The 17663-nt window shown below is 36.1% G+C and overlaps 1 protein-coding gene and 1 long non-coding RNA gene across 3 annotated transcripts in view; one reads left to right on the forward strand and one right to left on the reverse strand.

Moving 5' to 3' along the window:
• Positions 1–6100, reverse strand: part of LOC113233848 — a 49610-nt gene extending 43510 nt beyond the window's left edge. Inside the window, exon 1 of the mRNA XM_026469070.1 lies at positions 5889–6100. The gene's annotated coding sequence lies outside the window, so the exon portion shown is untranslated. The remainder of the gene's footprint in view (positions 1–5888) is intronic.
• A 10481-nt stretch (positions 6101–16581) lies between these two features.
• LOC113233850 lies at positions 16582–17276 on the forward strand. Of its 2 annotated transcripts, none has more exons than XR_003310753.1 (3): positions 16582–16660; positions 17062–17089; positions 17177–17276. It is a non-coding gene; the product is annotated as an uncharacterized LOC113233850 (long non-coding RNA). The 2 variants fall into 2 exon arrangements; XR_003310752.1 differs by having other exon boundaries at positions 16636–16664; positions 17177–17269.
• Positions 17277–17663: the final 387 nt, after the last annotated feature.

Below are 17663 nucleotides of genomic sequence, written 5' to 3' on the forward strand. Positions count from 1 at the left end.
TTCAGTACAAATCGGCAATTTCATACTTTAACCCCTATTATTATGTACACAGGTAGATTACCGCGGATCTTCAAAACGATTATGAATTTGAAATTCATCAATATATGGCGGCAACTAGTCTGGGCCAGTGTCAGTTTCGACAACATCTTTAATAACCACGATAGACAGTAAAAACAAATCGGTGATTTTCTTCTCAAGAAGTTTCCAACTTATAAAAGCGGGAAGTTAGGAAAAGTGGAAGGTCAGTACGTGAAGTCATTAATAATATGCTCACGTGCTCTGAAACAGCTGAATTGGTTTGAGTGCATGTTGTTTTTTGTCTTAATTTGTCTTAACCAAAGCATTTTATGGTCTTAAGGTCGTGTTTTTTGTTATTTCTCTTTCACAAAGAGCTCTGTTGCTACTAAATTATCTCATCGTAAGCGGCATAACCATTAAGTACATTTTCGCAATGTTCTCCCTTTGGTTACAATTTATTCCAATCAAGCATAAAAATGGTAGTACTTCCCTGGACCAACTCTTTCACAAGGAGCTCTACTGTTACTAGAATAATTAAGCAAAGATTAACCTTGGAAGTTTCAAATGATCGTAAGATAAGGTGTCAAAAAGGCCCCATTAAATGTATCTACCACGAAGTCTGAATCAAAGCCGTTGAAGGTTTAATTTTGTGCAATTTTGTATAGCTTAGCTGTAACTAAATTTCAAGTGTAGAGAAAGTTTGATTCAATACTTGTTTGTAACACAGTGTTTCACTTCGGTATCAGTTTTTGAGGCTTTTTCAGTTGACTGAGTCCGTACGTAAATTGGAAACGTTTTAATCAATCCCTCATCAAACGAGTGTCCAGAATCCAATATTATGTTTGGTTACAAGAAAAAACAAATTGAAGTAAATCAGTAATAGAATTTCAATTGCAAATATTACGACAAAGTTCAATCTTTAGAGAAGATATCCGTTATTGTACTCTTTTTTTGTCTCTTGTAGTTTTCGTTTGTTAAAATCATTAAAATAAAATAAAAATTAAATGTGAACAATTTAGGTTAGTGAATCAGAGTATATAATATAAAGTATAAAGAAATCTTTCAAATTTTACTAGGCAGTGTAGTACAAGCAGCTTAGGTTTTGTATTTAGAATTGTAAGAATAATAGAGTGTTGATGTCAAACAGACATCTAGGAGTTCTGGACAAAGGTTTGAAATTGAATACACGTATAAAATTATAATTATGATATAATCGTCGTTTATATTTATAAAGTACCTCTCGTTACGCTACCCAAGGCACGTCCCATGCTAATGTAGCATAGCTAAGATTTCGTTATTATTTATAACAAAAACCTTTCTGTTGCGCTTTTATCCCATTATCAAAATGAAGGAGACCTCGCTATAGCTATACTATTCGGGTTAGAAAACCAGGGTTCATGCTGCTAAGAAGGCATTGGAAACCTCTGAGGCTTGTTAATAATTTAATTACATACGGCGGCGCATATCTCTTTCTGTCAACACGTTACGGATTTGTTTAAAAACATCATTCATAAGTTTGTGGGGTGCACGAGAGTCTAATGGCCTTCCATTAGACATACAATCGATACATTAAGATACGTGACACGTATGTGATCATTTGGTTCTAAGCAGATAAGCGTGAAGAAAAGTGTTAAACAAATTGTAAACTGTAAAATTAATTCTGATACGACTTCCTGATTGCATCATTAGTAAATGACGTTTTTAGAAACTTTTTAATAATTTTTTTTCTTTAGAGTATAAGCTGCAATTCCTTTAAGGCTACAATGGACGGACGACAGCGGGCGGCGGCGCGGTGGCGACAGCAATGCGGGCGCTGGCTTGCTTTTTCAAATCAAAATGCCTAAGGCTCAATTTACATTGCGGCGGAACAGAATGGAACGGAAGCGTCAATGGCGCCTCGGCGCTTGAGAAAACGAGCGCGGTCGCCGGAATGCTCAAGCATTCACGAGCTTTCTCACGACTGCGCCTTGAGGCTATAGTATTCCGTTCACGTTTGACGTCAAACTACGCCTGCCGTCGCGCCACTTCCCGTGGAGTAGTCAGGCGAATTCTCGAAAATTCCGCGGTAGACGCGTGACGCGTTTTTTGGCTCGTATCTAGTTTGTACGTTACGTAATTGACCATACTTCCGACCAACTTCATTATACTATATACAATATAATGACAAAACTTAAATTCCATTCCGTTCCGCTGCAATATAAATTGAACGTGTGTGCATATGCTGTTTGTTCTCGACGGTAGCGTGTTGCTCGAGCGTCACGCTTCACTCGAGCGGTGAATGCGCGTTCAAATAGTCATAGTGTCGTCCGTCTTGTTGCTTAACCATACCTATTTTGCAATCAATAAAGTTTGGAGATGTTTTAGGAGGAAATAAATACAGCAGTATTAGAAAGGCCACCAATATGGAACAGCAAATGTATCGACCCAAAATCCTTTTCACCACAATATCAAACATGTCCCCAAGTTCTCGTTCTGCAAGTGTAAGCCATCGATACGATAAATATTAATATGATATATATATATTTTTCTAATATCTTGTTTTAACTTGTTGTTGTTCATGTTCTGATTTAGTTAAGCAATATACAAGCGAAGTAAATAAGTTACTAAAATGTCTTTTCACCTGTACTTCATCGTAAAAGTGCTGAAATTTTCCATACAACGCTGTTAGCATAAACTTATATCCTTCCGAGTATTTCTCTGAGCTACACGTGGCGTGAATCACTAATGGCGAAATTCATTAAGGCGAAAACCGTAATAGCCGTCAGCCGTCAGTTTACTCCTCAGTACAGTTGCACCAAGTAATTATCCAGGGCTTTAATTAATAGGCAAGTAAGCTTGTCAAAAGGGAACGTGATTTGTTGGTTACAACAAATCATTTACTACCTAATTAGCAATGTTTCTTCTTTCTGTTTCTTTATCCTATATTGCATACATACCTATCATCACGCCTGTCTCCCACCGGGGAAGGCAGAGACCATGGACCTCCACCTGCTACGCTCCTGACAAACCTCCTTCGCAATAACAAGAATTTGTCGTAAGACAGCATTATTGCTTGACTCATTTTCAATTTTTGATTACAGACATTAGGGTTGAAGCCAAGTACAGAGTTCAAGGTTCTAATCCTTGTACGTGGTATATTACGGTCCTTGCGTATTACTTTAATTTCTAAGTTAAATACACTAAAAAAATATTTAATTAGATTACTACCCTTGGAAAGCATGCCAAAGTCAATTCTCATTAAGCCAGAGTTGATGATGATGATAAACAAACATTTATGTAATTATTAATACAATCGAACACAAAGAAAAAATGCTTCAATTTGACAGGTCTCGTACCTGTGGCTGCTCTAAACCAGGGCCACCGCTGTATCAACTGAGCTACAGATCGAGTCAGCAGACCTTATGAATTATTTTAAGTGTTCGTTACAGATTTTTGTATTTGGTTTTTTTGGTTTTCGACCCCTCCTACGTAAAGTATCGTATATCGACATTGCCAAGTTTAAGGGGAGTGTTTTAAAGATTCGAATTCACTGAAATAAGCATAACACGCGACTTTAGCATTTCTCAGTTTTATTCGGCAAAGCGCGTTACTCACATAGAGTATTATAAAGTCCTAGATATTGATTAGATGAACAACCACAATTTATTTTATAATTGTATACTGCCCATTAATTGAAACACATATAAAATTCAAAACTTTAAAACGCTCCCCTGTAAACTTGGCAATTTCGACATACGATACTTTACGTAAAAGGGGTCGTTTTTATCGCCGTTAGCGACACCTATGAGAGGTCTATGAAGCTTCTTACTCATATAAATATAATGGCAGTAAAAAAATCATGATATTCAACAAAAATTGATATAACAAACATTTATATGGTTTACATTAGCTAGGCACACCTTATTCATTGCTGTTCTATCGCGTCCATTATCACAAATTCTTACGAATTCCATCAACTTCGAACGCACTTGAAACCAAATATTGTCGTAATTCAAAATTTGGTGGAATTGAGAAAACACGATTTGAAAGTTCAAGGCACCATGAATCTTATTGCGAATAATGTGATTATTTTTATCAAGACATAATAATATGTAGTTATCCATTAATAAAGGAGAATATAAATTTATTGGTTTCATTCAGTAATTTTTCAACCTTCAAATCGTGTTTTCTCAATCCACAATTTTGAGTTACGGCAGTATTTGGTTGCATGTACAATAAGTTGTTTTACAATAAATAGCCTTCAAATCATCGAATTTAAATTTTGTATAAATATTTATTATCTAGAAATGTATATTTTACGTAAATCGAGTGCAGTGGTCAACCGTTGCTAAATTATATTTTTACATCACTCCACTTATCATATATCAGGATATATATACTAGAGATGCCACGAATAGTGATTAGTAGTAGTAATAGTGATAGCCACTCTCTCGGCCGAAGCGCCGAATATTCGGCTGCCGAATGAAAAGATCTGTGTTTTTACGCGCGACCTGTTACGACCTGTCTCATTGCGCTGTGTGAGGAGGTAACAGGGGTGGGGACTTTTTGTTGAAGAATGATAAAACGATAGAATCAATACATGACAGTTTCTGGGCCTGTTTAGCAGAAGTTGCTACAGATAATATGCAAAATGATGAGGTAGTGGAGAAAAGTTCTATTGCACATGAGATTGATTTTTATTTGAAAACTGTTCACCTAGATCGGACGGCAGATCCTTACAAGTGGTAGTCAGCAAACGCAAAGCAGTATCCAAGTCTGTCGAAATTTGCTAGGATTTATCTATCATCTCTTGTCAGTAGTGTTTATAGTGAGAGGCTATTTTCAGAAGCAGGAATTGTTTATGAGGAAAAGCGCAATTGTTTGTTACCAACGAATGCTGAAAAAATTGTTTTCATTCATCACAACCTGCAACTGATTGATTTTATGTATTAAAGCATTAAAATAATAAGTATTAAAATAATTTGTGATTAAAATACGTGATGCATTTTGAATAATATGTGTTTTTTTTTCATTATTCGTGGCCGAATAGGCCGAATTCCGGATAGTAGTCAAATATTCGTGGCATCTCTAATGTATACAATATAAGTAAACGTATTCACGGGTTCTTAGATTTTCGCGTTTGTTCCACATTGAACATGAAATTATTCAGCCGTGACCATGAGACCTGTAAAGAGCTCAAAAAATCGAAAAAGGGAAAAAACATGGATAATCTTTTTACAGTGTTGGCAAGTCAATCGAATTTTCAGGACATTCTTTATAGAAAATAACGATTTTACTTCACATTACTATTGAAATATACGTTAACTTGATTTGTAAAGACGTGCAATAGTATCTAACCAATCGTCGTTCTGAATTTCAATTCAACATTTTGCTCTCCTATGATTTGAACATAAAAAATCTATCTATTATAGGTTTCTCCTTAAATTAATCTAAGACAAATCTACCTATGGATTTCGATTTTATTTCCTTTGTCTGAGCATTGCAAATTTTCAATCTAATAATGTAAATAGGTGTAAAGAAAAATTTCAAATGCTTCTTTCTCAAAAAAAGCCATAAAAAGGTAAGTTCCTCTTCTGAGGTAGAAATTAAAAGAAAAAAATATTTTGTGTTTTATTAATCAGCATAAAGATAATAGAGCTTTCGAGAAAACGCCTTAATTCTGTTTTGACGCTTTGATTGGATTTTTAAAGAAGCGTTACTGTTCGTTGTTAAGTATAAAAAGTATTTACCACACCACAAAACACAACACAAATACGAAGATCTTAGTTTGTAGTATACTTATAATACGGTCACAACAAGAAATATCGATAAAGCAGAAGACGTATGATAGGTGAACGTGAAAAATATTATTTTAATTGAACATAACGTACCATAGACGATGAATAGCGTCGTGGCAAAACAGTAAAAGCTGAACCGGGGCCCGACAGAAGTACTTCACATTTTCAATCGGGAATAAGCACAAAAAATAGCAATCCAGTTTATGCTCATTGTGAAATGTTCGCGCACTTTATGAAGTTACATAGATCGCAATAGAGATTGCTCGCTGCGAGAGAGAGAGGTCTAATAGGGGCGCGGGTCTGGCGGGTACTGAATTTCCCGGGTGATGCTTGCCATTGCCTCGCCCTCCCGCTTGGCTGGCAACCTCACCCAATGTACCCAATGTACGGTAAAGCAGGGCAAACGGGGCGCTTTTAGCGTTGGGTCTTAACTCTGAAATGAACACATAAGAATGTTGTACAAGCTATACTATAGACACTTTTGAACGACAATTATGATTCGATAACATATTAAAATATAGACGTCCGTTAGGGATCGTTGTAATAATTTTGCATTGTGTTGCTGAAACGGTACCTTCTAAACATATAATCTTGTTCATCATTATTTTATAAATAATAATTGCGGCGCTGTGGTTACAACTAATCCACAAATACCACAGACATCTCTCTCAACGCCTTAAGAACATGCGCGTGAAATTGCAATCGTAGACAAACATGAGAAACTCGGAAACTCAGTCGAAAAACAAGTCGGGATTTAAAAGGGCGGAAATTCAGCTAGGTTGTACATTGTAGTCCGGCTCAGATTGAAGACGCGGGGCGGGCGGCGGTGGGTACGTGACATGTTACTTGCAACTGAGTTTTCGCTAGTTGTTAACTCAGTCAACCGTAAATGTTTAATGAGCAGATGCGTTGTGATTCGAATATGTTCAGTGTTAAACCTTATTTTATTTATTTACGTTTCGTTTGATGCAAATCAATAGCAACCAGACTTTTTCATAATCACAGAATTTTAATATGATTTGTATAGCAATGCCTTAGTAAATACTGAGCCCATATTATGAAGCCATAAACGGGGCGTAAACTTATATTATGAAAGCAATAAATTGTTCAGGTGGCATGTCACGGCCCGGTATTCACATAAAAGTTTTTGAGCATTCATGTCTCAGCTTCAATGTTATCTGCTGAAATGTAAATATGGTATCTATTGTAGAATTTGATTTTATATAAAAGTAAATAAATAAAAAGGCAATGTAATAAACAGAAATGTGTATGTACCTATATTAAATTGCAAATGAAGCACTTAAGATTGCACATAACAAATTAAAATTTTAATAGAAAATGTTGTCGTTTGGTCACGAATGCGCAGACACTTGTAAATATTTGTAACGGTTTTTAATTCAGAAGTCGTTACTTACAGTTTCTTTTTTATAACAGAATTTATTTATATTCGTATCGGTATCGTCGGGCTCCTGAATTGAGACACCGAGGTTTGATAACTACTTCGACTCTATAAATTAATAAGATATTTTTTTGTTCCCATTACAAAATTGTACAGTTTTCCGAACTCGTGAAAAAGTAGAGCGTGCATAAAAGTTTGTCTATCGCCAGCATATGAGTTTGCTAAGTTGGTGAATGCGAAATGTTGTTCTCGTAGAGATAGCTAAAGTCATCAATCATTCAGTGTATTCATGTCAATATCGAACACATTACATACATTTATATTTACGAACACATTATATACATTTTGGAGTTGTATATGTAGTTTGTCTATACGTCTATATAACTTCTCCCGATAAACTTTTATGAAGTTTGGGAGAACATTATCTTATTTGTAAAAAAAATGTAATTGACAAGATAAATAAATTAAAAAAAAAAAACAAAAACTATATAGTAAATAGTTAAGTGATATGCTTAAAATAGTGAATATTTTGGAAGTGGAAGTATAATGGAAGTTTCACAAAATTATTAGTTGGTTTAAGACTCATGAATATTGTCACTCACGGGTAGGCAGATACAGTTGTAAGGACTTGGAGTTTTATACAAACATTACGTGAAGAGAAATGGAACCACTTTAATACAGTGAAGAGAGAAAGTTAAAAAAAATCGAATCACGTTAGCGAAATTTAATTAGTTTGCCAAAGTTATAATTTATATAAGAAAGTGCTGGAGGGAGTTACAGAGAAATTTGCTGCAATCTGTTAGCTCTCTTCGGGTTCATGAAAATTTTATGAAATGCTGTACTATAGGCGATATACTATTCGTTCAAAAATGAAATTCTATAAACTTAGACTTATGAATTCTGTTTCTATGTGGAGTCTTGAATGGTTAAGTGCTACGTTCCACAACGAGTACACTAAACAAACCGAATACACTAGTCGAGAGCGAGGATTAAGACGATAGTAAGATGGTCTATTCTTGACGAGAATTGATATTTCGAAGAATCAAACTGTACAGACAAAAAAGATTTCTTCACTTCCATATACATATAACAACATAATAATAATAATGCACACACTCATAACCCCGCACTAGGGGAACCCAGTGTCGCGGGTGCCATGGACACACACTCATACAACCACAAATTACACCTAAACTCACGAGAGAAATAAATGTAGGCCATATAAACATTTCTCCCGGTCTGGGAATCGTATCCAGGAACTCTACGTGGTAGACCAGCATTGTAACCTTGCAGTCATGGAGGCAGTTAAATATAAATATAATAAGTTAAACAATAGGCAAAGTTTATAGTTTTAAGATAATAAATACCATGTTCGGCATCGTTTTGTCTGAACATTTTTCCTGCTTAATGGCTAAAGTTTTTCTAAGATAAATAGCCAACATTTTTAAATGTAAAAAGCGAAATTACAAACACACTTACTTACTTTAATTTCTCATCACTTGATTCTAAGATCCCTGGACTTCTAGTATAAATATTACTTACTTATAAGAAATGATGATGAATTTTTTCGGATCTAAATTGCGCTAATATTTGTTTTTTTTTTCAAACGAACCAACGATTCGGGCCCTTTGCAGATCCATGGCCACAGCTAACTCATAGTCAGGTAAATCAGAAAAAATAAGTTTTTCTATGTGTTACAACCGCGAAAACCTAACAACTCGATAGTTACTTAATTATTGTAAAGAATACTCTGAAAGGATAATATAAAATTCATACGGGAGACGGTGGAAATTTGAATGTTGTAAGGGACATTTTTTCGTAATCGAACATGTCCCTTACGACATTTCAATATTCGATACATCAGCAAAATTATTACCCTTATATCGACAATGGAAATTTAAAATGTCAGAGATATTTTGTCATAACCGACTTTTTTTAATAATAGTGTGGTTTTAATTTTAAAAGATAAATTTAAAAAAACTTAAAAGAAAGCATCATGGCTTACCAATCCGCCATAAACATATTCATAACACTGTACAATAAGACAACTACGAAGAATACACATCGTATGTGGTATGATATTTCATTACGCACGTGATTGCACATAATAGAGAAACCTGGCATGTAGGGAGATAATCCGGACCCTAAGTCTATAGTAATAAGTAGGCACCTAGCCAAATTGAAGTAGTTATTAGTAGGATAACGCGATAGAGTATATTTAAATATAAAAAGATATGAGACGCTCTTATTTAAGCAGACTTATTAAATTTCTGATGATTTAACCGTGATTAGATAGCGAAATTTATTATTTGGATCATAGTAGCGTTTCTATAAAATCAGAGCGAGGACAAGAGTAAAACTACGTGTGAGTCAAAAAATAAAACATATCATTTAGAATTGATAAATGCCTCAAGTTTGTTTCGGGTCTACCGGTGCGCACAAGGGTAAAACAAACTGCACACACGAGTCTCATCCTCTACCCATTTATGTGTCCCACTGCTGGGCATGGGTCTCCTATGAAGCGAGGGTTTTAGGCCAAAGTCCGCCACACAGGCCCGATGCGAGAGAGACTTCACACGTTTTCCGAGGATTGTGAACCTTCTCCGACTTTCGGGTTTCATCACAATGTTTTCCTTCACCGAAAAGCTCTTGGTAAATTCAAATTAAATTTCGCACATAAATTTCGAATTCCTCAGACGTGCGAGCTCAAATTCGAACCCACGGCCTCTGCTTGAGAGACGGTCAAACCATTAGGCTCCCACGGCTTTTTTATATGTACGTATAAAAGATAGAAATAATTAAAAATAATGTCTGTTGACAGGGTTGGGATAAAAGCTTTACGCTTCACATGCCTAATTTTTGCATGCTGAAACCTGTACTGTGGTAATATCGTTAGATCTCAGACCGCAGTTACCATGGAACACAGAGCTGGCATTTGCGGGTAGCTTTTATTGACAGCGGACTAACGTTGGACAATGTTTGTGCTCGAGTTCTTCCACAAAGCAAATCTCCACTGACCCGATTTCAGAAACTACTAACACACGAGGAAAATTCGAATATTGCGTTCAGTATTTCCTAGGGTGAGTTAAAATGTTATTTGAGTAAAGGTTTTCTTATTTTCAAAAAATCAAGCGTCGTTTATCATTCCAAACTAACAGTACTAAAATTCTATTAGCGCATATTTTTTAAATAACGATCTGTAATAACAGGAACAACCATATATTACAGCATAAAATGAAAGATGTGAAGCAGGTGAATTTAAGGCTTAAGCTTATTATTTTAACCAATTTACTTAATTAAATTAAGCTCGTGGTCATACTGAGCTGGCGTGGTTATTACATAATACACAGAAGTATTTACATGGCATATAATTACGTACATTCGCGTATACATTTCCTTTCTCAAACAGCTGGGTAGTTGGACCCGAACGTATCTAGATCTCTACAAAATAATGGGCAGATGGAGCATACGCAATAAAAGCGGAATGTTTTATTGAGGTATCAAATACATTCGTTATTAATAATTTAGAGCAGCCTTTCCCAAAGTGGGCAATAACGCCCCCTTGTGGGCGCTGCAGGCCTAAAGGGCGGTAAGAGACCCAGAAAAAAATTGGGGGCGTTGTGTAGAGGCTTAGGGGGAGATTTGTAATTTCATCTAGGAAGACTGTTAGACACCGACTGAGCTCTCGACTCTCGACTACAATTTGTAAACATCAATTAATATTAATTAAGAGATTGCTCAAATTAACTCGGTTCGATATTTCTTTCCGTGTAGTTCATATATCTGTCCTGTTTTATTGAATAAATAAAATAAAATTCATGTCAATCGGTCGCTCCGTTTCGAAATGAAAAGACACAAACAAACAAATAAAAAGGCAACAGACACAGTTTCGCATTTTAATAGTTATTAGTATTCCTAGATAGGTAACTTTCGTAGATAATAGACCGCGGGCAATCATGTATTAATAAGTTTTTGTTAAATAACCCGATTTGTGCATTCCTGTATCAATCGGTTGGTTCATAGTATACATGTTCTTACTTGTTGAGTACGATTGAGCGTCGAATGAGATAAACGAGTTTATGAATGTTTGTCTTATTCCTGTCGGTGCGTGCTGCTCATGCAATCCTACGTAAACAACGTAATATTTATTTTATTTTCATTTGCGGTTTCGCGCGTAATAGATAAGCAGTACTCAAGTTCAACACTTACTTACGTATTTCTCAAAACAAAACCATGTCGGAAGTAAAAAAGAAGAGACGGGAATACTGTGCGGAATATATTAAATTCGGATTCATTGAAAATCTCACAAACCCATCGTCCCCTTTGTGCCTTCTATGTCTAAAAACATTTTCGAATGAAGCAATGAAGCCTTCAAGACTGCAAGATAATTTGAATAAAATGCATTCAGATAAAAAAGACAAGAATGTAGCATATTTTCAAAACCTAGAGAAGAAGCATAATACTCAGTCAAGTGTAGCAAAACTCTTTTCGGCGGCTGCTAAGCAAGATGACGACGGACTTCGAAATTCGTACAATATCACTTTGTTAATTGCTCAAAAAGGCAAACCACACAACATCGGAGACGAGTAATTTTACCAGCAATAAAGGAAGTAATAACTACTGTGCTTCATAAAAGGCCGCAGATATTATCCGAAAAATTCCTTTGAGTAATGATTCCGTGCAAAGACGAATTGATGAAATGGCTGAAAACATCAAAGAATCATTGGGCAATCATCTGAGGACTAGTCAATTCTCAATTCAGCTCGATGAGTCTACTTTACCAACTAATGAAGCATTGTTGCTATCTTATGTGAGGTTTATTAAAGATGAGAAAATATGTGAAGAACTATTGTTTGCTAGAAATTTAGAGACCGATACAAAAGGCGAAACCATATTCAATACAAAAGTTTTCTGATGAGAAAGAGGTTCCCTTGACAAATATTGAATCCGTTGCTACGGATGGCGCTCCGGCTATGACAGGGTGCCATAAAGTCTTCATAGCGTACTTAAAAAATAACATTCCAGATGTCCTTGCTGTACATTGCGTTATTCATAGACAACATTTGGTTGCTAGAAATTTAAGTTAACGACAATTTCAATCACTGCAATATGTCATCAAAGCAGTCAATAAAATCTGTAACAGCTCTTTGAATGATAGATTATTTCATCAGCTTTGTGCTACTAATGACGAAGATTTCAACCGTTTGTTGTTTCATAATGAAGTTCGTTGGCTATCAAGAGGCAAATTGTCTGACTCGATTTTACAACCTGTTTGACTCTGTGATAGAGTTCTTGGAAACTAAAGATACAGAATTGCGCAACAAGCTCATTACATCAGAGAATGATATAGCTTACATGACAGACCTGTATAAATTGTTCAACGACATGAATCTCCAACTGCAAGGCGATGAACTAAATTTAATTAAAACAAAAAATGTCGTTGTGGCTTTCGCAGCCAGCTTCTACACAAAAAGAATATGGGCAGACGTGAGTTTCACAATTTTCTGAATTTATCAGTATCCTGCAGTAACGACGATTTGTTTGCTTACGGCCAACATTTGGAAAACCTCCACATTGACTTCACCGAACGATACCAGGATATTTTGAACTTGGAAATACCAGACCGGGTGTAGGATCCGTTTTCAAATGCCAACACAGCAATATCACCTCAGCTGGAAGAAGAACTTATAGAATTGACAACGAACGAGGAAATAAAAATCAAGTTCAAAAATGGCTACCAAGAATGTTGGCTACAAAAACCGATCCCGCAATTGTACCCTGGATTGTGGTCAATCGTTCAACGATTCTTGACAGCATTCCCATCGTCATATTTGTGTGAACGTGGTTTTAGTGCTGTGACAACGCTGCTTACTAAAAAGAGAAATCGTTTGCATGTTACCGAACGTGGTGACTTGCGGCTGTTCTTGAATAAACTGGAACCTGATATCAACAAACATATTAAACAGCATCAGATTCATCCTTCACATTAGTTTTTATATTAGAATCGATTATGTTTCTTTATTTTGAATAAAAGATACTCTGTCTGAATACTATAAAGTTGCGTTTCAATAATCAATCTCTTTGGCAGGTGTAGCCCGTAACAGTTAACTTGAGACCTGAGCGCCGTTGTGTGCCTACTACCTACTGCGCTCAGGTCTCAAGTTAATTCTTGCGGGTTATAGTAAAAGTCTCGTTTAGAATGAATGTTTAATCTCCGCTAATATAGCTCACAATAAATAATTTAATTTGAAGTTATAGTGGTTTTTAAGTAGGTGATAATTGAATAATTTATTCTCAAAGTGGGCAGTAGACAAAATAAGTTTGGTAAGCCCTGATTTAGAGTATATTGATTAGATTGTTAGTTTTTTCATTTTATCTAGTTATATTCCATGGGTATCATTATTACAATGAAGCACAACCTTCGTTTGATTTCAAATAACGACCGCTGCAATACCAACAAAGGAGTATTTTTACCATCACTGTCGCTGATTTCCTTTGATCATTTAGTTACTTTTTCAGTCTCTTTCCGTTTTTTTAATTGCCCACCTTTTCACCTTTATTAATTTCCACATTCCAAACTATAACTATATTTATAAAAAATATGACATAATTATGTAATTTAATAAAATGACAAATGTTATGACTATTATTATATAATTCTAGAATAATTTGACGATTAATTTTTTTGAAATACTTTAGACTTCAATTTGACATTCATTTTCCAATTAATTCATTGACTTTTCAGAAAATATTTGTTTAGATTTAATTATCATTATAATGATATTTTAATTAATGGTAATCCAAATGTATATTTAAAAAATTGACATTGCTACGCCCTTACAGGGTACATGTTTGATACTGTAAACTACTATAAGAACTATTATGTAACAACATGTTTTGCAATAAACGTTATTATTATTATTATTATTTTTTCCTTTCCTAGTCTTCTTCGCAAGCTTCTTTCTTATTTGTCTCTTTCTATTTTTGTTTGTATGGTGATATAGCAATGACAGCAGTTTTATTTCATTTTTCAATTGCGCCAAATATTCCGCCGAAAGGATATTATTCGTTCGAGACTTTTTTTATGATACCAAATGACAAGCGCTTGATCGTAAGCGATACGCCTGTCCATTGCAGTTGCAGTGTCACTCACTTCAAAGCTGATTTTAAATCGCAAAGATCTGAAAGGCACGCGGGACAGTCGTTCATTCACATAGAATCTGTGGGGTGGGCCAGGTATATCGAAACCATTTGTGTCCGCTCCTCTTCGCACGCGCGCCGAGCAAATTGCAGTGCAGCAAGTTGTTACATAGAGCGCGCCGCACGAGGCGCACAGCCAACGGCCGCGGGCGAGCGGGTTGTCCGCCATGACCTTTGGACGACTGTCGTGGCGGTCCCACGCGCTCTGCACTCACCACATCAGTTTGTTCCAGCTTCACTCCAAGTTTCTCTGCAACTAGGCAGGCTAAATGAATGACATTCTCCCCCTTTACTTCTGGCAGTCCGCCAATTTCCAGGTCCGAGGCGAGATCCTGCTCGCAATCGTTTAAGTCTTGCTTTAACTGTTGCACCGTAGCCATTAAATCAGTAACACACTCGGGCGACTCGGATGATCGGTCGTCGAATTTGGCAAGTCTGTTCTCGAGTGCATCCATGCGTTTGTTCGCCGCATCCACAGCACCAAGTACTCTACCGAACTGTTCCATAAACTGAGACATTTCCAATCGCATCGCCGACATTTCCATTGTAAGAGAGCGCATTCCCTGCACCAGCTCGCCATTGATGTCCTTAGGGGACTGCGGAGCAGCCACATGCGAGGCCTGAGTATCATCAGAACCGACATTACTAACATGGGGCGGGAGATCTCTTTTTCGACGTTTTCCAACGAACAACTTTTGACCGGGGTTTCGCTATTACCTCCTTTTGGTGTTTTGGAGATATACAGCGAACATTTCCAGTTTGACGGAATTATTGTACTTTTAGCCATTTTAAGACATTGTCGGTCATAACTATTTCTACAGCCGGGACACTGAACACGCTTCGCCATAGCCACAAATCTCCTACAAGCCATACTACACTTACTCATTTTATCGTTGATATGAACTATACGCAACAATCACTCGTAGCCCCTCGATGTCGTAGCCCTCGATATTGTAGCCGCTACGCCGCTCGACGTTACTATAGTCTATCTGTTTAGGTACTTAACTAAATGTAAATAATCTTGAGATGTCTATTTAATGAAATATACATTTATAAAATGATTTTCCCTTACCTTCAAATACAAAATACAAATACTTAGCTTCATATGAAATTGCATGCCTATTTTTATACCTATTGATTTGTAAAGCATGTGTTTCAATAAAAAGATGTATCAAGATTGTTTACATTTAGTTAAGTACCTAAACAAATGGACTATAATGTAGTTCGCTACACATGCGCGTGATTGTATTTTTATTTTAAAGTCAATATAATTGGGCGTTAACTAACACCATCTACAAATTCCATGTAAAATTTATAAGTATGGCCACCAGGCTTCTCGTAAAAAAAAATATAGGTGCCTCTGTAGGTCCCTTATTTTAAACGAAACTTGTGAAACAAGGTTACTTTCCTAAAATACATAATATTCAGTCATTTTAATGATTTCATAATTCTTGTTTGAATTAATAATGACTATCTGAAATACATAACAATTTATTTGTTATAGTTTTACGATTACATTTTGAAAGGTTGCCTTTTTGACCATCTTCCATTTTGTACATTTAAAATTTAAGTTACGCAGTAAAACACATGTCCTCTCACAACGCCGGCGTCGAGTCGCATTCAGTCGCAATATCACGCAAAAAAGTTTTAATTGAGGAAACTTTACCAGGAACTTTGGGTTTGTTTACTAACAATGCACTGGTGGCGGCAAATATCAACACTATATCACATAAACACAAAAACTATAACTAATTTTTCTTGCTTCCTCGTAAGCGCCTTGCCGTATACCAACACTAGCTTCATCTCTTTCTAGCAATTTAGTGACTTGTCTACTCTATACTCTGTCTACGAGGATGGAAAATAGTCTAAGATTTGTTTTATTTTCCTTTTCCATTACATTTACAAGTTATCAACAGTAGCACTGTGGAATATATTGAAAGTGAGGTGCATTTTCTTCAATTTCGTAAAAGGTAAGTACCAAATACACATAACCCCCAATTTGATTGTTTACAATAAAATAATGTCTAATGAACATATTTGTTGTAGAATGTCCACCAATGCTACCGGCGAACAAATAGAGATGCTTGTGATTTTATGCAAGAGCTTAAAATAGGTCTTCACACGCGGTCACCTGCTGCGGAATGTTGGGTCTTCACCCGCGGTCACCCGCTACGGAATGTTGAGGGGCTCGTGCTTACAGATAGTGGACGGAACTAATCACAACCCTAAAGGAGTTAAGACGCTCCGGCAAGATCAGTGGCAGAAAGTAGGTAAGTTTTTTTATTTTATTTTATTTTTATTATATTTTAATTGTCGGACTTTGTCTATTGTGAGTACACTGTAGTAGTAATGAAGTAGTCGAACTAAATGTAGGTATGGTTATATTACTTCATTACAAACTTCCTCCTCCTCCCTCCTTTGTGCCAAGAAAGCGGCAGCTGGAGACCTTCCTGCCTCAGCTCCACCTTTGAGTGAAGTCGACTATAGAATAGCCGCCATAATTGGTGAAGGGTACGGCTTGCCAAAAGCCAGAGCTTATTTAAACTCTTCTCCGTAACTATAACTTGTTTTATTACCATCCCGCAAGTTCCCCTCAGCATTTGTTGCAAGCACTGTGTGTGATGATGGGTATCTGTCACACTTATTCGTGGATTTTTTTTGTTTCAGCGTGAAATTTAAAATTGAAGTCTGAATGGTAAGTAACTTGTATTTTATTCCCATGAGTAGGGGTTGTATAGCAGCGTTCTGGCTTTTTGTACTTATTATAATATATTGTTTACAGTTCCAATATAAATGCTCAGTCTGCTGGTTTCGGGACCAGAGCTGCCGGTTTCCGGATTGGAGCTGCCGGTTTCTTTCTTTGCAACGCCCAGACCCTCCTCAGTGCCTTTTGGTCTTCCTCCTGAAGCTACCATTCCTTGTAAGTTTCAATTTAAATCAATTCGGTTACATAAAATTAAACTTGATTCATCAAATGCATATTTATATAAATACTCTCTTATTTACAGCTGCATCTTCCTACGCAGATCGGTTGAAGACGCCTGGAAGACCCATTCGTGAGGACATTATATTCGTAATATATACAGTGCGTTCTACGCCTATAGCATGTGGGCAACAAGTACTTCAACAGAAGAAAGATAACAAATTGTATGATACCGATGGAAAGGGTAATACATATGTATGGAATAATTTCTTTTGAATAACACAGTATCTTATTTTATATATCAATTATATGTATATCATATCATTAGAAGAAATACCATAAATTT

The sequence above is a fragment of the Hyposmocoma kahamanoa genome, unplaced genomic scaffold (genome assembly GCF_003589595.1).
Source record: "Hyposmocoma kahamanoa isolate Upper Pololo Valley unplaced genomic scaffold, ASM358959v1 80, whole genome shotgun sequence".
NCBI lineage: Eukaryota > Metazoa > Arthropoda > Insecta > Lepidoptera > Cosmopterigidae > Hyposmocoma > Hyposmocoma kahamanoa.